Below are 26,041 nucleotides of genomic sequence, written 5' to 3' on the forward strand. Positions count from 1 at the left end.
GAAAGCTAAGCTAATATTTTTATTCTGTGCATTTTGGCAACAACCCAGGGACTTGTCAGAGTTGGGCATCAGGACAAGCACCTATAACTGTCTGAATATTACTTCTAGTTTGTCAGTTCCAAGGGTAGTATCAATTTTCCTGGAGATGCTTGAGGGATCTTGTACTGTAGCTGTTAAGTCAACCGGGAGCTGATTTGATAAAAGAGGATGCACCAGAGCAAATATTGTCTATTCCATTTCAGAACATCATTGACCAGGTCTCATCAGAAACACCAACAAAGTTTAACAGTCAAAAACTCACAAAGAACATTAAAAACCCTTCAGATTCAACAACTTTCCTAGACTATATTCATTAGTATCACACTTTGGAAAGAAAATAGTTGCTATCCATTTAAGCTGTGTTAGGCAATGTTCTGATTGTGACAAAAATAATCAAGACACCAAGAAATTCTCTGATTCCAAACCTATACCTTCATACTCAGTTGAAACTATGGGATCAAGAGTCTGCCCTGCCAAATATGTTGAATCAATTCTGACTAAAAAAGTTAGTTTAATCACTGCATAGCTCTGAAAATAATAGGGGCTTTGATGGTTTCCCAAACTCTTCCCAATGGGAAGTGCCAGTCTGTCCATGACCTGATTCAAAGATAACATGCAGCCATAATGTGGTTCAGGTTTTTTGGCCTATCATGATGTGATTCCCTGCTGAGTATGGTTTGTTCAATAAACTCTATTTCTCTGACAGTGGTACAGAAGAAAAGAGCACTAACCTGCATTAAAATAAAGGAATAGTGCTAAACAAAATAGTGCTAATCCTGAATGAAAGAAAATTTTAATTATAAGCTTAAGATTTAAAGATTTAATTAAATTAAGATTTAGATGATTAATATTTAGACAATTCAGATAAAAAATTAGATAATTAAGATTAAATTAAGATTTAATTTAAAGAATGTGAAATAAACAGCAAAAAGCTAAATAAGATTTTGATCTTAGAAAGTAATAAGCAGACTAAGGGTCCAGATAAAATTGGAATATTGAATTTTTTACTGTAAGATTTTGGAATTAATTATAAAGAACAAACAGCTTCTTGTAAGAAAGATCTGGCTTGGTTTTTACAAGACATAATATAGATAAGCAATTTCATGATTTCAAAAACTGGGCACTAGAGGGGACTAAATCTTTCAGGTAGAGGAAAGATACACAGGTCTGTGAGATGATGCAAAATGTTATGACAATAAAAATACTGAAGGAAACTTGAAGAATGGAACCAGAAAATAATAGCCACAATATCAACAATGTCAGTAATGAAGTCTGCTTCTATGGATAGACTATGTCCAAAATATGTTATTGAAGAAATGACAGATGTAGAACAAATTTTATCTGACAAGATAGAGATAGTATCAAAAGTGGATTTACAACTGACAGGGCAACCAGTTTTATTTAATTATATAAACTCATTAGTGTCTCATTTAAGTAATTCTACATTTCACCCCCCTAAATTAGCTCAAAGACATATTAACTTATTATTGTATGCTGATGATGCAGTAATTCTATCATTAACCTCTATTGGCCTTAAGAGAGCTTTGAACTCACTTATAGATTATTGTATCTAGGAGGAATTAATAATAAATTATACCAAGACTAAGATCCTTATTTTTTCTAAACGCCCTAAACAAAGAAGTTGGAATTTAGGCGGACAGTCCATTGAGCAGGTTAAAGACTTTAAATATCTAGGGATATTTTTTCAAGCCTCAGAAAATAGAAATGCCCATCTGGACTATGTAACCCATAATGCACAGAGGTCTGCCCTAGCCATCCAAAACTATTACTTTTCCAGAGGAGCACAGTTTATTCCCACTGCAATTAAGTTGTTTGCAGCCAAAGCTTGACCACAACTGTTATATGGGGCCCAATTAGGACCATACAACAACATGATTACCTTGGAAAGAGTTCAAACAAAATTTCTAAGAAACATCTTCCAGGTACCCAGCTGTGTTCCAAATGCAGTACTCCGACGGGAAGCAGGAGTCAGTACACTTGAAACCAATCTATGGATTAATATCTTTACACCATAACCCCAGTGGACTGACCCATCTAATACAGGCAGATAACTTTGAGATGACCTGGAAAACAGCTATCCAAAAGAAACTGAGTCTCTATGGGTTTTCCAACAATGCCATTTTGACTTTAGAGTTTGACCGAGCCAGGTCACTACTAAGGCAAAGGATCTTAGATATAGAAGGCCAAGCAGAAACTGCTGTTTTTACTCATAATATAATTGCAAATAACCAAATTCTAGTGAATAAACCAGTCTCATACTTGTATCGTATTACAGTCCCAAAATTCAGGAGAGCTTTATCCTTAGCTCAATTTAACGCTCTCCCTACAGCTGTTTTAGAAGGAAAATACAGGAAAATCCCTTATGATATTCCATACTGCCCCTGTGGTACAGGTGCCATTGAAACCACAGTCCATGTTCTTTTGTACTGTCAGTATTATAGGGACATTTGCTTTCAGCTGATTACCCCTCTTTTATTTAAATTCCCTGGGCATTCCGATAATTTTTACTTGCATTATTTGTTAAATAATCAAAACAAATCTATTTCTTTAAAAGCTGCAAAGTTTTGCTACATAATGTGTAAGCTTCGCCCGCAAATGGTTGCTAATAGTTATTGATGAAAGGGGTAATATGGTTGTCTGTTTTATTGTATGTATTTTTATTGGTCAATGACTGAAATAAATATGATGATGATGATGAACTGACAGGGCAAGAGAATGATTTAGAAAAGGATGTTTCACTGGATCTACAACAGAAACTGGCTGATGTTTTAAAATTTAAAAGGGAAATACAAATGACAAACCAGGAGAGTGACCTGGATAATTTTTTCCTATTGGATTTACCAAAGAGGCTTGTTAAAGCCTGGAAGTTGGTTTATTTGATCAAGGTTAAAACAAGTTATGTTGTTACTTCTGGCTACCTTTTATGGACCTTATGCTGCCACCAGGTCTGAAAAGATGATGTTTTATGGATTTATTTATAAATAAGAGATGGTATATGGGATGAAGAGATAAATGTTTGTAACTTTAGAGAGAGTGAAGAGTTACTAAATGTGTTTATATTTGTTGTAATGAAGGTTGAAAGTCACTTCTTTATATACTTCTCTTCTCTTTATTATATTCTTACTTCTCTCTTTTTATTTTTTTCCTTTCTTTTTCCTTGCACTTTTATTCCTTCTCTCTATTCTCTTTTCTTTAAGTTTAGTTTGTATTAGATTTTAATATTGTAATCAAAATTCTTAATAAAATATTTTTCAGGAAGACCCTTAATATTGTCTTATTTCACACAGCCTTTGGGCCATCAGATGATTTAGAGGCATGGACTGTAATTGTTTTTGATGCTGTGATGATGATATTGTTATTATTGGATTGTTTTCCATATCACACAATATATTAATAAGGTCAGTATAACAAAAAGAAATAATAATTCTCTGTTTTCCATTTCTAAATTAAATCGAAGAAGTTCTGTTCTTACAATTACAAACTGGTCTATATCTCTGCCCCCCACTATAGGTATGTGTGCATGTGTCTATCACACATGCATAGATACAAGCACTGACTTTTTCCTGATTTATTTATTAGGTTTATATCCTATCTTTCCTCCATGAACTCAGTCGTAATACATGGCACTCCTTTTCCCAATTTTCCTGTGACAATCCTGTGGGGCAGGTTGGTCTAACAGATGGTAATTGGCCTGGAATAATGGCTGAAATTGGACTTGAACCTAGATCTCTCCAGTCCTAGGTCTAGGATCTCAACAACCACAGCACACCAGTTCAAAATTCCTTGTGAGTAAGTCATAGATTTGTACTTTAGCATCTCGGCTTGGTTCTAGCATTATGTACCTACATATATCTTATTATTTAGAATGAAATAATCACTCAAATATTTTCTCAGTTGCATAATCAAAAGGAGAATTTGGATTAGATTTTGGCTTCATTAAAACCTTAGTCCATTAAACACTTGTGAGATACAACTTATTTATTAGGTTGAGATACAACAGAAGCTGCATTTAGGCCTTTATTAGCATATTTTCCAAGTTTGAAGGTTATTAAACCTTCATTAGGGTTTAAAACCTCCATTGTGATATATTAACCAAGACAAAGTTCTTCAGTATTAAATGGATCATAACAGTTTACATTACAAACTGTATTATACAGTTTTGTCATAAAATTTTCATGGGGTTATAGAGTAAGTTTTATCATCTTGCCATAGTCTTTTTTGTTGTTGTTGTTTACTATAGCTCAGCAATGCCACCTAGAGTGTCTCAGATTTTGCATACTGATATATATTCTGGACTTTGTTTCTGAAACGACATCCAGAAGTGAAGCTCTTTTTCATAAAGTCACAGCTAGCTTAAAAAGGCTACCCTTTTAATTTCTTTTATTTATTAATCCAATTTATATGGCTGCCCACTAATCCAAGAAACTGACCAGTGAACAAAAGAAAAGCAAGGGATGCCACTAAACCAAAGCTACATGTAACCTTCTGGGAAGCCATAACCAACCAGGAAGGGCATGGATCTAACACACAGGTGGCAGAATGGAACATCCCAAGGACCTCGTCCAGTTCCTCAGGAGTAACCAGATCAAACTCTGTCTAGATAACTAGACAAGATTGGATCCAAGCAACTTTATTCATCAGATGCATGGCATAAATTTTTGATTTTTTTTAATTAAGTGCAGAATAATCAAGCAATAAACAGCATGCACTCTTTTGGAAGCTGCAAGTGGTAAAGAGTCTGGTGGCACTTTAAAGATCTACAAATCTTTTTTTTTTTTTTTTTGGTATAAGGTCCATCTGTCTGTCTGTCTTGATCATTTGTTTGACACGGGATGTCACAATATCATACTGAGGTTTTGATGGGAGAAGGCAACTTTTGGAATCCACCAATATGAGACTACGTCCCCTAAAGTAAATCCTGACATCATGCTTGTACACTCAAGAAGAGTTCCTGTAATAAAAATACTGTGCCATATATAATTTAACTATATCTCACTTCTTTTTTTTTGCTAGACCTAAATGAAAATGTTTGGTTTGTACCGTTCTGCATAGGCACTTGGTTTTAGTCTGAGATTGAAATGATTCATTAGTGCCTTTGTAGCACATAATGAATTGCACAGAATCAACTCTGCAAGGGTTTCTTTAAAATCCACACACACCCTTGTGAGGAAATGTGGGGGGGGGGGCTGAAGAGACCAAATTGCTATTCCTCTAAGGGCTTAAGCAGAGTTATTAGTTATCATCTGTCAGCCAGGATGTCAACCATGCTGATAGCTCATTTCTTCAAGAGAACAGTGGGAAAGCATGCCACAGCCATGATGCAACTTATCTTGATGCTGCCCTCTCTCCCAGCTCTCACTCACATTCCAAGATTGTGAAAATTTTCTCATAACAATTACTGTTTAATGATTCCCTGTTCGCCCATGATTACTTAGAAATGATTAAGTAGAAGTTTTCTTTTGCTTCACATGACTGAGAAGAAGTGAAGTATGGTAGTTCAGAGCCCCACTCAGTGGAATGAGCAGAGCCATCAAATGCAACACAGCTAGATTCCCATGTTAAAACTTTAAGTCCAGAATGTTCTAAATGTTCAGGAACTTGGCTGATTCTCACAGTTCCAGTGGTAACTGAATTCAGTAGGCACATTAATATATTTATATATTTTCCTACCTCACTCTACCCTTTTAATTATAACCTTAGATAATGTAGTCTAAGTAATTGGCCCAAGTTTCTTCAGTAAACTTCTTGATTCAGGAGGAAGTTTAATCTAAGCCTTCTAAATCCACACTAATTATTAAATACCATATTGCCATTTCTTCCTTGAATATATATCATGTAGTCAGTAACAATATATCCAATGAGAAGAAAATGATTCTTGTAAATAATTACAACTTCAAAAATTACAGCAGAATGCAGAGAAAGTGAGAGGCACTTACCAAGACCTCAGATTAAACATCAAGGTTGCTTGATTTGCACAAAGAATTCTGTGCTGGAAAAGTTACTGTAACTGTTGGCATAACAAGATTGTGCTAGCCAGCACATCTCCAGAACCCATACTTCCAAGAGCATGTTTGATGGTATAGACAGGTATAACATGACACATGAGTAGATAATCTTCAACAAGACTGAGTTGCGTGCATATTCATTGCACTAATAGCTACTGTGTTATTTTGGGAGAGTGCTCTCCATCATCAGGAGATGCTGACTAAGCTGAAGGAAGAGGTGGAAAATCAGCTGCCTACTGCTTGATCTTTTGTGAGTTCTCTCTAGAGTTTTGCTTTCATAGAGAGGAGAACGAACATTGGAAAATGAGCCTTAGGAACTGTTGCTGGTGTTTCTCACCACCACCTTAGGGATTTCAGGAGATCCATTTGATCCAACCCATATTTTCTATACTGTATCACTGCTGTCACTGAAACTGAATTCAAGGCCAGCAGCTCATTATCTTCACCTTAGTCCTAGGGATCCAAGACATATCACTGAGAAGAATGTGTGCAGCAGCTTGGTGGGATGCTTTTAATCTTTCCCTTTAAAAAATTCTCTAGAATCTCTAGGTTGCATAACAGTATAGCTGGTTAGCCTCAGAGATATTTTAGTCTGGTAGTGGGATTTAACCCTGGATAAATATTCATTTGCTTGACCTGCCTATCATATGTGCTGCTGTTATTCAGAGTCCTCACCCATGAATTTAATCCTTGTAGTACAAAAATGTGCTTGGATGCTGTATACAGTTCACATTTGGAGCAACTGTATATCAAATCTATTGTACAGTACAAAAGTCAACATGCCATAGAGATAGCTTTTATGTAGGCTTCCGCTGAATGACCTTTGTTGGAATGCTTACAGCTCATCTCATGTCCAGCTGGGATGGGAGTAGGCGCATTATTCCCTTCTTATTTTCATGCAAGAAACCATTTCAATGAAACCCACTGCCTTTATCCTGCTAAGGAAGCTGATTGAACAGGGATGTTAGAGTTGGAATCCAACACTTCGAACCAATGCAAAGCCTTGGAGGTGGGTTTATGTTGCAGTTCATAGAAATGTATCTATCAGCTGCTGGTGTCAGTAGAAACATGGAAGAATCAGCAGCTGCTTCATGCCCCAAGGAGGAAAATGGAACAAGGGTAGCTTCAAAATAGATCTGAAAGTCAGGGTTTGTTTTCCATGAATCCTACTGAAGAATGAAGGCCTATTTATTTCACCATTCTTTTGCTTAATTGATAATTATCAGGGCTGCTGACATTCTCAGAAAAGTGACACCAATCAAATTAGATCTTCTGGCAGAAAGCATAACTATAGTGTGACTGCTTCATTTGTGTAACTTTTAAAAAAGAAAATAATATTGTACTACTGAAATTGGGAAATCTAATCAGAGTTTTATGGTCTAATCTTAAGACATGCTTAGCTGGAACTAATTTTCTTCACTTTTTCCAAAAAATTGCATTGAAAAGAACATCATTGATTCTGCACCTAGTTATACAAGGTAAGTAACTGCAGTAAAACTGTGTAAGTTGGTCTAAATTTAAACATACTCGTCTAGATCAAATAAGTGGCTTCCAGATGTGCAAAGTAACCCTGTTATTGGTGGTGAAGGTTTTGGATCATATTGCCCTTATGTGGCCTGTCTGTGCTGATCCTGGGATGTAAGTTGGTTTTCTGAGGAGCTCTATGATATAAGGTACCAGAAAAGATGCCTAGAGTGCTGTTGGAGGAAGACGAAGAGTGAGTCTGATTGAACATAAATAAGAGCCCATATTCAGGGTTACATCATGAAAAAGTGCTCTTGTTGCATTTGCAGCCCTGCTTTGTATGACTTGTTCCTTGCTGGGGAGAGACAAACTACAGAAACTTCTACAGGATTGCCTGTGAAGAATATTCAAGCTACCTGGCAGATAGAGTCACTCAGATCCCCACAGAGAGACTCCAACTGGGACATGGTCTTGTGCTGTTAAAACTGCCCAGGAGGTCACCTATAGTTTGATTCATGCAGTGGTGTTGGCTTGAGAGAGAGGGTAGTTCCTTCAGCACTGAAAGGCCATCACTAGACCCAGCTATCCTGGGCAATTTTTGTCCTATCTCCAACCTTCTCCTTAAAGATGATAGTCAGGCAACAGCTTCTGAGGCTCCTGGAGAAAATCTGTTTCAGTCAAGCTTTAGCTCAGGGTATGGTAAAGACAGCATTTGCACTAGCTAATCACCTTTGGTAGAGCTGGAATAGGAGTAGTGTGTCCGTCCTCGGGCTCCTTGATCTCTCAGCAGCTTTTGATACCATCAATCACAGTATCCTTCTGGACTGACTGTGAGGTCTGGGAGTGGGAGACATTATTTATGGTGGTTCTTCTTTCTCTGTGGTTGGTTCCAGTGGTGATGACAGGTAGGAGAGGTTGAGCCCATGGTCCCTCATTTGCAGAGTGGATGCATGAAATCATCCATCACTTCAGAGTCAAATATCTTCAGTGTGCTGTACATCTTGATCCCAGGACTATTCAATTGATGCTGTCAATGTCCCAGTCTCTGGAGGCTGTGCAAGTCTAGATAGGGAGGAGCAGACTCAAGAAAAATCCTGAGAAGAATGAGTGGCTGTAGATATTTGTCCCCCTCCCCCCCCCCACCTTCCAGGTCCTGGGAACTTTCCATCTTTAGTCTTGAATGGGTAGCAATTCCCCATTTGAGACTGATGCGCAATCTGGGGTGGTCTTGGGCATGCAACTCCTGCTTGAAGAAGAGGTGACATCTGAGAGGGCCTTTGCACACATCCATCTAGTGCTCCAATTGTGTCCTTCCTTAGACAGGAAGGTCCTTCAGTTGATCACTTGTGGCCTAGTCACCTCACAAACGGAGCATTGCAATACTCTCTACATGGGGCTACCTTTGGAAACTATACTGGTGGTGTGAGCAGTAATGGGCATGCTGTGGTCCACCCATGTAACATGCTCACTGCTCTGTGAGCTGCACTAGCTGTTAGCATCTGGGTGTGATTCAAGGGGCTGGTTGCCACTTATAAAGCCCTTCATGGCATAGTGCCTGGCTGTTTGAGGGACTGCCTACCTCTGATAGTTTCTGCTCATGGGGTAAAACCAGGCAGAGTAGGTGTGCTCTAGATCCCCTTGATTGCAATTGCTATTTATTGCTATTGCAATAGGTCCAATGGTATCTATTGGAACTTAGTGTGCCTTCTTTGTTGCAGCACCTGCCCTCTGGAATAGCATTCCCCCCAGAAATTTGTATGGCTCCCATACAAATTTATATGGTTTCTGATGATGTCAGAAAGTATTTGGATCCTGGCTATTCCCCCAGGCTTTTGGGTAGGATGGTTGCCGAGACCTGTAGAGTTTTTTGCTTGTTTGTATGGTTCTTCTTCTGGATGCACATGATCTGTTTCTTCATTTCCTTGTTTTTTGGTTTTAAAGTGAAAGTTGCCCAGAGTTGTTTGGAGTCAGGCAGCCTTTAAAGTGTATAAACAAATTAATTAATTTTGCCTGCACTACTAGAACAACTATGAAGCGTTGTGTGTGTATGTGTGTGTGAGAGAGAGAGGAGGAGAGGTCATGAGGGATTGGAGATATGTGGTATTATTAGTCATCAGAGTAACTACCAATCTTCTGCTAAATAAGTATTGCTTCATTTCCTTATATGCTTAGGTTGCTAAACTGAAACTGCATCATCATAACCTCCATATAAGTGCTTTCCTTGTGTTAGTCTGTAATTACCGGAATTCAGGCTATTACAACATTAGTCTAAATGCATTAAAAAAGCAGACACATGAGAATGAGAAGACCAAAAAACAGACAGGCATACTACTTAGCCCTTTGGTTCTCTTGTGATTTTTTCATCTGTAGGAAAGATTATTTTCACCAGTAACTCATCAGCAAGGCAGCAATTTATGCTAATATTTTCAATCACATCCTTGTTTGTTTACATAATCTTTTTAAAAACACAGATACATAACCAAATACGATTGAAATATTCTTATGATCATCACTATAGCAGCAAGACCATAACATTACATATACAATGAGTTCTTTACAATGTTTCAATAGTTAAATGAGTTACTAGAATGTATATTTTCAGTAGTCCTTTTAAGAAATGATTTTTTCTTAGAAACCAAAGATAACCTTCCTATACCACATCCCTGTTGACCAAATAAATTCTGAAACATGTAATTTCACAGACTTCAAGGAATTCACTTATCTTTCTGAAAAAATGCTCTGTCCTTTTAGATTATAATTTTATCTGACTTCTGGCCAACTCTTTAGAACAGCAGAAACTATATAGACATTGAGGAAATATATCCTTCAAAGGAAAAATAATCAAGTAATTCTTTTCAGTGATTTATTGTAGCCTCACTGACATTCAGAATTACTGTATATTTTAAACTGTTTACAGGCTGTATTTGTAAGCAACACCATTTATTTGCATTTCCTGTGCTGGCAATCATTTGAAATTAAAGCTGACATTAGGTAGCACAATTATTTAATCGAAAAAGCTTTCCTACTTTTAGTCCCATATTAAAAGCAAGTGATGGCTTCTGGCCTTAAAAGCGTTCTCTTTGCAACTCCACCCAAACATCATCACAATATGCTTCTCTTAAGCTCCTGTCTAATTGCTGGGTCATCACATGCCATGGGCCGAATACAGTTTCAGTCTGCATTAACACTGAGCCATATGAATTTGGGGCTCACAAAAACCAACCTATGAGATCTGTAGCAATCCTAGTATTAAAGGAAGTTCTTTAGCTTCCAGTATATATTGTAAAATACTGAGTGACAACTGAAAAAAAGCATGCTACAGACACCTTCCAAGCCAGCTGCTGTAGCTGTTCACTTGAGTTTCTCAAGGATCAGGCGGCACTAGAGATTCCAAACATGTTTGTAGTCTGAGTGTACATCCTGAAGTTTTCAAAGAGATGTAAATAAAGAAAAATAACATCTTTTTTTTTCCAGAAGAAGTAACAGATATATGGAAGAAATGCTATGATATTATTATTCAGTAATTTTCTGATTAATATATTTAGCAGGGATTATGGAAATTATATTTGAAATAAATTATTCATTTGCAAGTCCATCCTACCTAATGTGTAAGGTTCTGGATGACTTGTATAAATTTATATATGGAGGTATTTTCATCTTGAAAAAAGGCAAAAATGGAAAAGATAGAATGACAGGTTGACAGAAAAAATACTGTTGTTCCTTCAATAGTTCATGGATGCCTCAACTTCCTTATGGATCTCAAAGCCTCCAGGAATTGTTTTAGGTCTTCTTGCTGGGAAGAAGAGATACAGTATATCCTACCAGCAGATGTTTTGGTAATTGCAGGTGGGTAATTGGGACCATTCACCTGAGTTACACCACTGTTGCATGAGCTGCACTAGCTCCCAGTTACCTTCTGGGTGCCATTCAAGGTGCTGGTTATCACCTTTTAAAGCATGGCACAGGGCCAGGTTATCTGAAGGACCGCCTCTTGTGGGGGTACTCCATGACCCTTTCCTTAAAATGGAGCTGTCATTTGATGGGACCTCAGGGGCACACTTTCTCTGTAGCCATCCCAGCCCTTTGGAATAGCCTCTCATCTGAGATTTGAGGGGCTCCTACCTTCTGGAAGGCCATGACAACCTGGCTGTTCCCCAAGCATTGGGATAGGATGGGGCTGAGTCAGGAGGTTAACAGTTTGGTTGGTCTGGCGCTGGGTGGGAAGGCTTGTTCTGTTTTTATTCTTGTTTTTATTAGTGAGCCGCCTAGGATCACTATGTGAGATAGGTGGCCATATAAGTTTTTAAAATAAAATAAAATAAAATAAAATAAATCTCACTTACATAGCTACAGAGCAGCCAATAATAATAAAAAAATATGAACCCTTTTCCAAACTATAAAATAGCAACCTTTGCCTTCTGTGATTCTATTTATACAGCAGAAGAAACTATTGCTTTCAGGAGAAGAGGCAGTGGTTATGTTCACACAAATCACTAACCCCCACCCCATGTTCCTTGTTCTCCATTCAGGTTTACTGAAGAATTTACTGAATTCCACATAGAAGTTCATTTTGGAAGTTGTATGTCTTTTTCTTGTCTCATTTGAGTTCTTTATTTGGCTTAGTATTTTGTATATAATGGATAACCAACTTCTGTTTCAGCTACTGACACACTGAATTTTGAGACCATGTTTGGAGCATGTTTTCAAAATATTTTCCCTGGATGGGGTGGCTTGTACATTCACAAAATGGCTACCGTAGTTGGCCTAACCAATTATAGAATACCCTTTTACCAGATTACCATCCTCTCAAGATTCCCAGGTTATCTACTATCATTCCAGTTTATCTTTGTTTTCTTTTTGGCACTCTTTTAAATAATGCATTGCCCACCCACTGGTTGTCTGAGAATGCTTCCAGGCCTTTGTGTCACCCAAGGAATTCTTATTAAACTAAAATGAAGCATGCTAGCTTCCCATTCTACTATTTTTTAAGGAAAATAATCTAAAATGTGCCTCTCTTGCATTGTTTCCTGTGAAATCTTTCTATAGCTATCTGACTGTATACACAGATCCAGCCTTTTATCACTAGAAGAATTTATGCTTCATAACATATTGAGAAACTATAATATGGAATAGAGAAAACAGCTGGAAAAGAGCCCCCCTCCAAAAAAAAAAAAAAAAATAAAATTATAGGATACTGAAATAGGCAATTACACTTTTAGGAGACCTCACTAAAGAACTTTTATGACCACTAGACAAACTGCTGAGACCCAAATGAAAGTACAAAGATGAAGTGAAATTACTACTTTGTTCTTAACTTCCTCAAAGAAATAGAAAAAATCCCAATGTGTGGTTAAGCTAACAATGATTGTTGAAGTGATAGGAACTAATCCAGATAGTATGATACCATCTATATCTACTCACCATTAAAGCTTACTTGATGCAGTGAAGTTGGTGAAGAGGTCTAGATCTGTAGCCTTTGCAATAAGTTAATTATGACTAAATGCAGGCTCATTGGTTTCCATAGAACTTAAATATGAAATATTTCTCTGGATTAAGCTATAGTCAACATCTGGCTAGCTGTTTTCTGCCACTTATGTAGCAGAAGAAACTATAGCTTTCAGGAGAAGAAGCAGTGGTTATGTCCACACAACTCACTAACTCTGGCTTAACGGAGCCATGGTTTACTGAAATACCTCAACTGCCTGTGAAAATTTGGTTGGAAGTCTGGCATGGCATGAGAAAGATACCAAAGGCAGAAAAGGTTTAAGATGAGTCTAGAGTTAAAGACTACCATAGATGATCACCCTCAACAGAAGATGCATCAATCTCTTTGGTAACAAAATGAATAATCTGCTGAAAAAGATTATTACTATTGAGAGAATATTTGCTACCCAAAACTTAGCACTGAATAGTACTTCTATCAGCTATATGTGCCAAATAATGGAAACGTCCTTAATGTTTTGGAACTGATGACTGAAGTCCAGAAGCACCTAATAAGATTCATCAACCAAACAATCTACATATACTATCTTTGGAAAATAATTTAAAATGAGATCATACAGTTACTGGCAACAAATGTCAAGCAAAATTGTGGCAGATCTGAAGTTAGCAAAATACTACTCTGTTATTCTGGATGGCACACCTGACATCAGCCATATGGAGCAAATTACTTTATTGGTAAATATTGGTAAATATTGTAGCAACAGAACCAATAAAAATGTTCCTGCAGTGGTGACAGAGAACAGTTTCTAAAACAATAGTCTGACAAAAAGTCTGGAAAACATGGGAATTGTAACTGACACGAGACTTTAGGTCTAATAATAGATGAAAGAAAGAATAGAAGACTGCAGCAGACAGACCAGAGACCGAAACCTTCAAACTTTTTTGTTCCATGAAGTTCACTGATGCTTCATCAGCTTCTACTGAGGCTGCTGATTTTATAAAAAAAGTAATTCAAAACACAAGTGGCTTTCTCTGCAACAACTTATTGATGAAAAAATTTGAAGCAACATATGAAACCACTGAATGCAACATGATAGTAAAGTTGAATGGATGTAGTAAAGCCTATCAAGCCTAACTGGGAAGATAAATGATGTCAAAATTGCCATTATTAAGGATAATGCTTTGACAGGAAATGTTTATTGGAGAACAGTGACAGTGGGAAATGAAATTACCAGAAACATACATCTGGCTTAGGGTGGTGACATGACATTGTTTGAAATAAATATTGTAAGCCAGAAGGTCCAAAGTGTGGACCTTGGTTATCTGGAGTAATAGAAAGCAGTTACACCTACAATCTTACTAATCAGATGAGGGATTTGAAAAAAATTCTGAAGAGTACAAAGAAGTTAGTAGAGGAATGCCATGGTGAAATTATTTTACCAGCCATTCAAAAATACAATAATCATCAAAGAAGACATTTTATGAGGCATGGAACAATCCCAAGAGACTCCAAACTATAATTCAAAGTCAAATTCTTTAACTCGCACTGTATTGTGTAATACAGTCTACTGAAGAACATTTCATGCTGTTCAAGATACACAGAAGAATATTTGATACAGTATTCGAAAACTCCTCCCTATACCAGCAATGCAGGACACCAGAGACAGTGTGGACTTATGATGGCATGCACAATATTGATGCAAATGGTTTAGATGATGAACTGAAAACTTTTTAAAGATATATTTCAGCAGTATCAACTCAAAAGCCTGGTCTGGAATATAGATGCACATAATATAAGCATTCTTTTTCCAAATGATTTTGTTGAACACTTTTAACACATATCAGTGGACAATGCATCTTTTCAAGCTGAAATTAAAAATATATCTATGCTTCATAAGCATGGCACTTAAAACTTAAAATTTTTGAAGAAGTATTTAAAATTGTTAATTCTTTTTTATTGATCTAGATACTAGAGCAGTACCATGAGAAGACTTGGACAGGAAGAAAGCAGAATTAAAATATTTCATTGTTGTGGCCCAAGGGAACAGATGTAGGAGCACTATTTGAGCTTCCTGCTTCAGGTGCCAAAATATTATGGTCTGGTTCTGGTAGGACTGATTATCACTTCCCTATCCCCGAGTCATGTTTATGTATTGTATTCTAGCATAACTTCTGAGTAAGATTAAGAGTTTTGTTGTTCAGTCGTAAGTCGTGTCCAACTCTTTGTGACCCCATGAACCATATTGCACCAGGCCTTCCTGTCCTACACTGCCTCCCGGAGTTTGCTCAGTTTCATGCTCATTGCTTCAGTGATGCTATCTAACCATCTCATCCTCTGTCATCCCCTTCTCCTTTTGCCTTCAATCTTTCCCAGCATCAGGGTCTTTTCCAAGGAGTCCTCTCTTCGTATTAGGTGACCAAAGTATCTGAGGTTGAGCTTCATTATCAATCCTTCCAATGACCAGTCAGGGTTGATTTCCTTTAATATTGACTGGTTTGATCTCCTAGAAGTCCAAGGGACTCTTAAGAGTCTTCTCCTCTTAAGAGTCTAAGAGACATGATCATAAAATTATAGTCTTTGTTTATTACACACGCCAGCTGATTGATTCTGTTCAGAGAGATTCCTGAGCTACCTATTTGGAAAAATATCTTCAAATTGGTGCCTAGAAAAATATTAAGAAGTCATTCACAGTGCCAGCAAATATTAAGCCAATAGTGGTGAAAAGAAGAAATGAAACAATATGCCTCATAAATAAATTGATTCCACAATACTATGTTGTTTTTTCCTCTGGTGCTTATAGTAAAATAATGGAAGTATTTTTAGTACCTCAAACTATTAAAAACATATCTATCTATCTATCTATCTATCTATCTATCTATCTATCTATCTATCTATCAAATTTATATAAAGCCACTTGACTCCATAATGACTCTGGACAGCGTTCAGCACTAAAAACAGCAGGGTACAATTAAATTAAACTTTTCTCTGTTTTCTACTTAGTTTTCTTTTTGTTGCATCCTGGCTTTCTCTCCATCAGATACTGTGGGGTCTTTAATTCTCATCAGTAATAAGAAGAAAATGCTATTGTGGTAGTTGGTCATTGATGTACTGGCTACTACAAATAATATAGATATTCGAAATAATTCATTACTAACTCCACTGAATGGACAAGAATTCTGTCTTTGCATTGGGACCAGAGGTTGATTATTCCTTGGGACAGGGGAAGAAAGGAACAGGAATATAAACTGCAAGAATGATGTGTGCTCCCAAACAGATTGAAGGTACAGGAAATCCAAGATCCTAAGAAGGTGGTACTGATTCTAAATATGCAATTCATAAATTTCTAAAAAACAGATAACATTTTTCTCTATCTCATTCTTGAGGTACAATATAATCTTTCCATTATTGTGTCAGCAGTTATGTCAAGTGTTATTAGTTACGAATGTCAAAGAAAGCAGTTTGATAGCAACTTAGTGGTGTGATCACAATTTGTACATGTCAAAAGCCTTTTGTGAGTCTACCCAGAAGTTAGTCCCCTTGTGTTTCATTGACTTTATGTTGAAGGAACCAAATAAAACAAGGTTGGAATTTATTTCTGAACAGATATTATAGAAGTGTGCTGTTAGTCACTCTGATGTTATTCCAGCTTGATAGGCTTATTTCTTTAAATATTGAACTAAAGCAATACATTCCCATCTTCCTAGTATTGGCACTGATCTGAATTGGAAATATGAAAGAAGACATAGTGATTGCATTCTTGTAACACTAGAATATCATGCTGGCATTCCACTTGAATACTTTTTGTCATCAGATTTAGTATGCCTCTTTACAAGCACTTTCTCCAATGAATTATGTATTGCTGTTGCTTTTATTTATGCATTTGTTGCCATAACTACTTTTTGATTCAAGTCTAAACTAAAAGTCTAAGCACTATTTATTTTATTATTTAATTTAGGAGGTTTGCTTGCCATACCTTAATAATGCTTCCAACTCATTTTATAAAAACAATGTCGTATTTTTATAATGAATTATCCACTCCATGGAAATTACTTGCAAATAAGTGCTTATTGACTGGAATATTTCCAAGAAACTCACAACTAAGACATGAGGACTAGCAGGGAAGGTGGGGGGGGGGGGGCAGGAAAGGATGAACTGTCATTTCTCCATGAAGATATATTTAAGCTTAACAAATATTGGTTGTCACTGCTTTGTCTCAAAATATCCTGTTTATGAGTGCCAAGGGAACAGGCTCTTGGAGTTGTTTGCATAATAAACATTCAGATGGTGATTTAATATGATGGAGATTTTTGATCTGATCAGGAGCATTTGGGCAACCATCAGCGAGGCAAAATAAAATGGTTACGTCTACAGAAGCACAAATAAATAAAAAAGTGAAATACAAAACAAGGCACAACATTCAGAGGATTATTATGTGCCTATTTTTTCTTGCTCACCATATTGGTTTCATTCCTAGGTTTCCGAACTGTTACTATGTTTTTTTAAAAGGCAGATGGTTAAAAAAAAAAAAAAAAGCAAACGAGTGAACCCTATACATGCCCCAATGAGTTCTGTGAAACTTGTGCTCAAATAAGAACAGTGACATTAAGATCTCTTCTGACAGCATGCAGTTTTCCACAGCCAGGCATCACTCATTCTCATCTCCTTGTTTTTGTCCCCTATCTCCTGTCATTATGTCTCCAGTTCTGTTTTTAGACAGTTGCCCTTAGCCCAGCAAGTTCAGCGGAGAGTTCTGAAGGTGGTGATTTCTCTATATTGCTAAAAGCAAAAGAAAGCCTGTCTTCTCTCCCTCTCTCAGCTTTTCAAACTAGGCAGAACGTTAAGAACAGAAGACAAATGGATTGGGGTGGGGGGTATGGAAAAGGAACCAGGAAGCCATTTTTAAGCAAGAAAACAAACAGCCAATTATTTGGGGCAAAATATCAGTTCAATCTTACCTGCCAGTTGAAAGGAAGGACTTAAGATGCCAGCTCTTTAGAAGGATGTGTGTTCTTGGAAGACTTCATAAACATAGCTTACATGACCAAGACTGAAGGTATCCAGGCCCAGAAGAGCACCGGGCAAACTTTGATCATTCTTTTCTTTCTAGATCTACCAGGGACTGAAGTCATGCAGGAAACAGAGAAACAGACAGCCGAAGAGGAACGTAGTTTCTGTTCTGAGAGATACCAGTTAGAAGAAAGAGCAGCTACAAATGCTCTCTTAGGTTTCACCCAGGCTTTTGTTAGAAAGTCTTTTCTCCTGGTTGTTTTGCCCCCACCCACAACTGTTGCTCTGTGGGAGCTAAGCTTTGGCAGTGAAGTTCTGAGATTGTATTTCTCCTCTCCTGGGCTCCTTGCAGGCTGCTGAGAGCAATGACTTTGTGGAACTGAGCTCGCTGGAGCTATATTTATCCAGTGTTCTCAGCAAGTCAAGCCTGTCAACAGCTGAGAAGTTTGAAGCAGGCTCTGCCTAGTTCCTCAGCTGCCGAGTTATCAGTGGATATGGAGCTGTGTTGTTCAGTGGCTCACCTCAGTACAGGCAAAGGAAGCCTCTCTCTCTCTCTCTCTCTCCAACATTTTCCTGTGACTATAAACAATCAGCATAGATGGAGAATGACTGAGGAGCTCAGGAGAGAATGAGACATAAAGCAGGGCCTTAGCTGTAGGCACAACTTTTCAGGCCAGAATGTCTGCAGTGTTGCAGGAAAAAAATATCATACAGATGGTAGATCTGGAATATTCCTGGGATTTTGTGGATGTGCAGGAAGCTGTATTAACTGTATTTAGCCCATGTTAGGGCTTACATTGCATTTTCCCTGTATTTCTTCTCTCAAATGGCAGAAAACCTGGCTACCAATTTTCAGCACTCAAGCTCAAAGATATGGTCAAGAGGGGATCTGAAATTCCCATGAAAAGGAGTTTGAAGGTTGTTGCATGCACCTCTATGGCCACAGTTGCCCTCTTTCCCCAGAGAGAAAGGCAACATCATCTGACCTAACGTTTGTTTGTTCAATAGTATTTTCCCTCCCAATGCTGACTTCCAAAATCTATTCTGCAGGTTTGGAGAGTGGGAGGTGGGTGGTCAAGGAGAGGAATAGTGCCCTCCCTGATGTAAACATCAGTCAACAGAACAAATGCCTGGATTTCACCCAATATTCCAAAAAAGAACTACCGTATACTTAGTCACTGTCATATTTATTCTTACTTTAATTGAAGTTAAAAAAAAAAATCAGAAAACTAAATTTTCGAAAGGTCAGTGGCATTCACTAGGAGAAAATGTGACACATAAACAGCATGTTTAAATCAGTTTGCCTCTTCTGAAGCAAATAAAACTGGAATGTTAACCAGGCATCTGTGAGGTAGCTTGGCATTCTAGCAGGCCATTTATATGATCAGTTACTATGAGAAACCAGCTTCAGTCTTTGATTTCACACCACAGGGTGAGATGCGGGTCAGAGTCAATTTAAGAAAAAGTAGAAATCTTAACAGGAATACTTGATTTGCTTTGCTTTCAACCTGGAATTAATGGCTATGTGTAACAACAGGACATTATCTCAGTTTGCTAAAGACAAATGTCCGCTGAATGACTTACAACCATCAGCATCAGAATTAAAATAACCACAGCTTATTATACTTACAATTGGCTGGCATTGCATGTTATGCTAATATACAAACTTTCCCTAACCTGGTTGCCCTCCAGATTGGTGAACACTGACTCCCAGTATTCCCAGTCAGCATAGTTATTAATTACAATTCTGGGATGGATGTCCACCATCTGGACAGCATTCAGATTGGGGAAAGCTGTCACAAACTATCATCCACAAGTCCCCAAGTCAAAGCCAAACAAACTGACTAACAACTTGGCATAATGTGTGAATCCAGAGAAGATCTTTGTTTAACACTCCTATCCAATTTCCAAGTCTAAATCACATCCAAAGATTGTGGTAATCCCATGGTGAGAAAAACTGTTGTTGTATGTGTAACTACATGTACAGAGGCCAAATTAGATCTAAATAATATTGCAGGGGAAAGGTTAACTACTCCCTGATACTCAGCATTATTCCTCTGATCAAACTGGAGCCTCATATAATATGTAAAAAGAAAAGAAAATGGCAAATATTCTCTGCTTTTACTAGTATAACAGTGAGAAGAAAATATATCAATAAATGTTGGCAATTCACGAAAGTAAACAAAAGCAGAACGAAAAGTTTACATCCTCATTCTGGCTCAGCGTTAAATGCGGCTTGCTAACCCACTCAGGCTTTAAGTCTTCAGAAGCCAATTGAGTAAGAATCAGCAAATGCACACTCATAACTGGACTGGGGCCATGATGGATATTTTCTGGATGCATGACTTTTGATTTCTTCCTTACATGGGAAGCACATTTGGTTTTTCATCTGTTCAAAAAAAAATTTTTAGGGCAATATGTTTTGGGAGAAAATATAGGCCTCACTTATTCTGTTGGTGGAATGAATGCCGAATGACAACCCAATTTGTATTCTCTTACTTATTTTACATTTGCCTTATGTGAATTGTTCATCATTTAGCATTAAATAATTTCCTATAAGGTTCTTTCATAGATAAAGGTTCCCAAAAGGAACTGCTAGAACTCAAATTGATAATCTTTGCACCTCTGTGTGGCTACCAATATAACCAACCACTGAAGTTCTAATTGCAAGATTTACTTAGGCAGAGGACATGAAGACAGTTATGTTGAACTGGGAACACATAAGGAATTTTGAGAGCATATGGTGGGGGACTTCATAAAATGACTGCCATAATGGGCATGGCCTGTCACAAAATACCCAATTACCAGAAGGCAGATGAGTGCCCCAGGATATTCTCTACTATCTCAGAGAAACTTTACTGTAGAGTCCAAAGACACTTCTACAAATAAATATGATGGTAGAGATTGATGTTTTGTTTTGCAACATGCCAGTCTCCTATTTTATTTTATTTTATTTAAAAGAACCTGGTGGGCACAAATAAGGTGTCTGGGTGGAGCACTAGGGTATGCTGTACTTCTGGACTATGAAATGTATTTTTATCCTTGCTACTCAGACTACACTGATATGTTTGGTGTGCTTCTGTGTCTTTTGATTCTGACTTCAGATGGACTCTTCAGAGCTGCATCATGACTGTCTTTCAGTCCTATTCAGGTTTTGGTCCTAACTTCCATCATGGCCCCTTGATTCCAAGTCTTCTGTGCAGCGCTTCTGTCCATTGATAGATTGATTGGACTTGTAAGATCTCCTAACTATAAAACCTAAGACATCATACAGGACAAGTTAAAACCATAATACAACAATAAAATAAAAAGCAAATAGCAAACAATAATCAAGGATTACAAAAAATTAAAGCAGCAGTGGAAGAAGGTCTTTTTGGCCTTCCTGAAGGGCAGCAGGCTTCCTTGCTCCCAGTTGCTCATCTCAGGCCATTACCTATGAAGCACCCCTAACAGTTCCTTTTGCCTTGAGAGGTCTTCTGAAAAGGAACATCTAGGCTAAAGATGAGAGGCTTTCTTCAAATTCTTATCCAATCTGAAATTGCATTCATTTTTATCTATCTTTTGGGAAGAGAATGTCACTTCCATCTGCCTGTGACACAAAGGAGCAGCTCTGACCACATATTGCCCTGTTTGGCCTCTTCATTGTGTCCAGAAGGCTGCAAGCCACAACTGTCTTATTCTGGAGCAGAGACTTTTTATGGTACAGGGGCACTTCTGAGTAAATACTTTGGGGATTGATGTTTTAGGTATAGCTAGAAAGAGATTGGTGAAAATTGGAAATAAATTGTTTGTTGTCTCAATCCTTTATATCAAAGGCACGTTGTTCAGTGGCAGTTCTTAACTTCCCTGTCTAGCTTTCATGGTACTCTCTCGTCCAAGTACTACCAAAGTATAGCCCTGCTTAGCTTTTTGAAGACCAGACAAAGTCAGCTGATGCTACCATGTTCTATAACGGATAGAACAGTTATAAAACAACAGTTTAAATAGAAGTTAAAGCCACTCTAAATGTGCTGCCTGACACACAAAGGCACAGTTATTACGAACTGGAGTGGGAAATTTGTGGCCCTCCAGAAATTGCTGGAGTCCATTTCCAATGATACCAGAGTCAACATAACTAAAAGACAGAGATTATATTATATATTATATTCAGAATCAGACAATAGGGTTTATCTGAAAAGAAACACACTGGTTCTATACTTATTTTTGTAACTCATTCACTATTCTTATTCCTAATCTATAAATACTTTTGACCTGGTTATGACATTGGTATCTTGATATCCACTGGCAGAACTGAATTGTTCAGAGGCAATGCAGTCATACAAGGATAAAGTTCTCAAGGGCTACAAGAAAGAATAGCCTTCAAATGGCTCTTGATAGTAGAATTCCTTCTATGCATGTACCTGTTTTCTTGCTTACAAAGAGAAATGTTTGAAAAGCCAAGCTAGTTCAGCAATTTATTTCAAAATAAGCATACTCTTCCCCACAGTTTTTCCTTATATCCTGATTGGTTTAGCTGTCATAGAATGTTACCATATTTCTCAAGACCTGCATCAAGGCAATTTAGAAATATATAAGATATCAACTCCCAAATAAGTTTCCACTGAGTTCAGTGGTATTTACTCCAAATAAGAATTGTAGTCAATAGCATTCTCTCTTTCTCTCCCTCAACAAATATGAGTGCAATAAAAAGGTGGGGGTGGGGAGTATGATAGCATGTAAGGCAGTGGTTACACTAGCCAATTTCCATTACTGTTGCCCAAAACATAGCAAGCTTGTTATAGTTTAAGTCATATCCCACTTACTTCACTAGGATAGTTAAACACACAGTTTAATCTATATCCACTCTCTGAACTCCACAGAATTTATCACAGAGTAGACATGCAGAAGATGGCACTATAAACCTCTCTGAATGAAATGTTAGTGTGATACTCTGGTTAGATCACGTCCTGTCTTTATTCAGGCATAGTTCCTTTAACTATTGTAAACAATCAGAAATGTCTAAGCGGTTAGCGCCTAATTTCTGCAATGTTTCCTGTGGAGCAACACAGGAAACTTGTGTCCCAATGAATAAGATAATGTAGAAAGTGGGAAGGAAATTTGATGGCTATAAATTGTTCATAATCTGACCCCTACAGTTAAATTGCAGGTTTTAATCATCGTAATTCTGAAATAGGATTGTTCCAGAGCAAATTTTGGGATGCTGATACTGTTAAGCAACATTATGCATCCACCTAGTAAACTGAAAGTATATGAAGGCACCATCTTTATGTTCCCCTTAGGGAAACAGGAAGCAAAAAGCATAACAAGGAATATCTGGTACAGTACTGAAATTATTATTGTGAGGTGATTATAGCATTCTTTTATAAATTATTTAACACATTTTTCTTTTTAAATTTAAACACATATACAAAGAAATTCCCCTTCATGGATCACTGCCTTGTCGTGGCGAAGGGGCTTGCGTAACTCAGTGAAGCCATGAGCTATACCGTGCAGGGCCACCCAAGACGGACAGGTCATGACAGAGAGTTCTGACAAAATGTGGTCCACTGGAGAAGGAAATGGCAACCCACTCCAGTATCCTTGCCAAGAAAACCCCATGGACAATGTTAAAAGGCTAAAAGATATGATGCCGGAAGATGAGCCCCTCAGGTCGGAAGGTGTCCAATATGCTACTGGGGAAGAGCGGAGGGCATTTCCAAGTAGCTCCAGAAAGAGTGAAGCGGCTGGGCCAAAGCCGAAAGGACGTTCAGCTGTGGATGTATCTGGAAGCGAAAAGAAGGTCCGATGCTGTAAAGAACAATATTGTATAGGTACCTGGAATGTAAGATCTATGAACCAAGGCAAGCTGGATGTGGTCAAACATGAGATGACAAGATTGAACGTCGACATCTTGGGAATCAGCGAACTGAAATGGACGGGAATGGGTGAATTTAATTCGGGTGACCATTATATCTACTACTGTGGGCAAGAAACCCTTAGAAGAAATGGAGTTGCACTCATAGTGAATAAGAGAGTGGGAAAGGCAGTAATGGGGTACAACCTCAAAAACGACAGAATGATCTCAGTGCGTATCCAAGGCAAACCATTCAATATCACAGTCATCCAAGTCTATGCCCCAACCACTGATGCTGAAGAAGCTGAAGTTGACCGCTTCTATGAAGACCTACAACACCTTCTAGAACTAGCACCAAAAAGATGTCCTTTTCATCATAGGGGATTGGAATGCTAAAGTAGGAAGTCAAGGAGTAATCGGAATAACAGGCAAATTTGGCCTTGGAGTACAAAATGAAGCAGGGCAAAGGCTAATAGAGTTCTGTCAAGAGAACAAGCTAGTCATAGCAAACACTCTTTTCCAACAACACAAGAGACGACTCTACACATGGACATCACCAGATGGTCAATACCGAAACCAGATTGATTATATACTTTGCAGCCAAAGATGGAGAAGCTCTATACAGACAGCAAAAACAAGACCAGGAGCTGACTGTGGCTCAGATCATGAGCTTCTTACTGCAAAATTTAGGCTTAAATTGAAGAATGTAGGGAAAACCACTAGACCACTCAGGTATGACTTAGATCATATTCCTTGTGAGTACACAGTGAAGGTGATGAATAGATTTAGAGGATTAGATTTGGTAGACAGAGTGCCTGAAGAACTATGGACGGAGGTCCGTAACATTGTACAGGAGGCAGCAACTAAAACCATCCCAAAGAAAAAGAAATGCAAGAAAGCAAAATGGCTGTCTGATGAGGCTTTACAAATAGCTGTGGAAAGAAGGAATGCAAAAAGCAAGGGTGAAAGGGAAAGATATAAGCAACTGAATGCAGATTTCCAGAGAATAGCCAGGAGAGATAAGAAGGCCTTCTTAAATGAACAATGCAAAGAAATTGAGGAAAACAATAGAATGGGGAAGACTAGAGATCTCTTCAAGAAAATTGGAGATATGAAAGGAACGTTTAGTGCAAAGATGGGCATGATAAAGGACAAAAAAGCAGGGACCTAACAGAAGCAGAAGAGATTAAGAAGAGGTGGCAAGAATACACAGAAGAACTATACAAGAAAGATCTTAATGTCCCTGATGTCCACGCTGGTGTGATCACTGACCTTGAGCCAGACATCCTAGAGAGTGAAGTCAAGTGGGCCTTAGGAAGCATTGCTAACAACAAAGCTAGTGGAGATGACAGTATTCCAGCTGAGTTATTTAAAATACTAAAAGATGATGGTGTTAAAGTGCTGCACTCAATATGCCAGCAAGTTTGGAAAACGCAACAGTGGCCACGGGATTGGAAAAGGTCAGTTTACGTTCCAATTCCAAAGAAGGGCAACGCCAAAGAATGCTCAAACTATCGCACAATTGCACTCATTTCACATGCTAGCAAGGTTATGCTCAAAATCCTACAAGCTAGGCTTCAGCAATACATGAACCGAGAACTACCGGATGTACAAGCTGGGTTTCGAAGAAGCAGAGGAACTAGAGATCAAATCGCCAACATTCGCTGGATCATGGAGAAAGCACGAGAGTTCCAGAAAAATATCTACTTCTGCTTCATTGACTATGCAAAAGCCTTTGATTGTGTGGATCACAACAAACTGTGGCAAATTCTTAAAAGATGGGAATACCAGACCACCTTACCTGTCTCCTGAGAAATCTGTATGCGGGCCAAGAAGCAACAGTTAGAACCGGTCATGGAACAACCGATTGGTTAAAAATAGGGAAAGGTGTACGACAAGGCTGTATACTGTCACCCTGCTTATTTAACCTATATGCAGAGTACATCATGAGAAATGCCAGGCTGGAAGAATCACAAGCCGGAATTAAGATTGCAGGGAGAATCATCAACAACCTCAGATATGTGGACGATACCACCCTAATGGCAGAAAGTGAAGAAGAACTAAAGAGCCTCTTGATGAGGGTGAAAGAGGAGAGTGCAAAAGCTGGCTTGAAACTCAACATTAAAAAAACTAAGATCATGGCATCTGGACCCATCAATTCCTGGCAAATAGAAGGGGTAGAAATGGAAGCAGTAACAGACTTCATTTATTTGGGCTCCAAGATCACCG

At 38.0% G+C, this 26,041-nt stretch overlaps 1 protein-coding gene across 3 annotated transcripts in view; it reads right to left on the reverse strand.

The window, feature by feature from the left end:
- The window catches only part of FILIP1 (filamin A interacting protein 1), an 87,863-nt gene extending 69,448 nt beyond the window's left edge, over positions 1–18,415 (reverse strand). Inside the window, exon 1 of one of the 3 annotated variants that reach the window (XM_025165893.2) lies at positions 17,928–18,415. The gene's annotated coding sequence lies outside the window, so the exon portion shown is untranslated. The remainder of the gene's footprint in view (positions 1–17,927) is intronic. The other 2 variants (XM_007426956.4, XM_007426957.4) reach the window with 2 other exon arrangements.
- Positions 18,416–26,041: the final 7,626 nt, after the last annotated feature.

The sequence above is a fragment of the Python bivittatus genome, unplaced genomic scaffold (genome assembly GCF_059951505.1).
Source record: "Python bivittatus isolate LINGU-HERP-01145 unplaced genomic scaffold, Pbiv_v1 ctg000020_np1212, whole genome shotgun sequence".
NCBI classification, from domain to species: Eukaryota; Metazoa; Chordata; class Lepidosauria; order Squamata; family Pythonidae; genus Python; species Python bivittatus.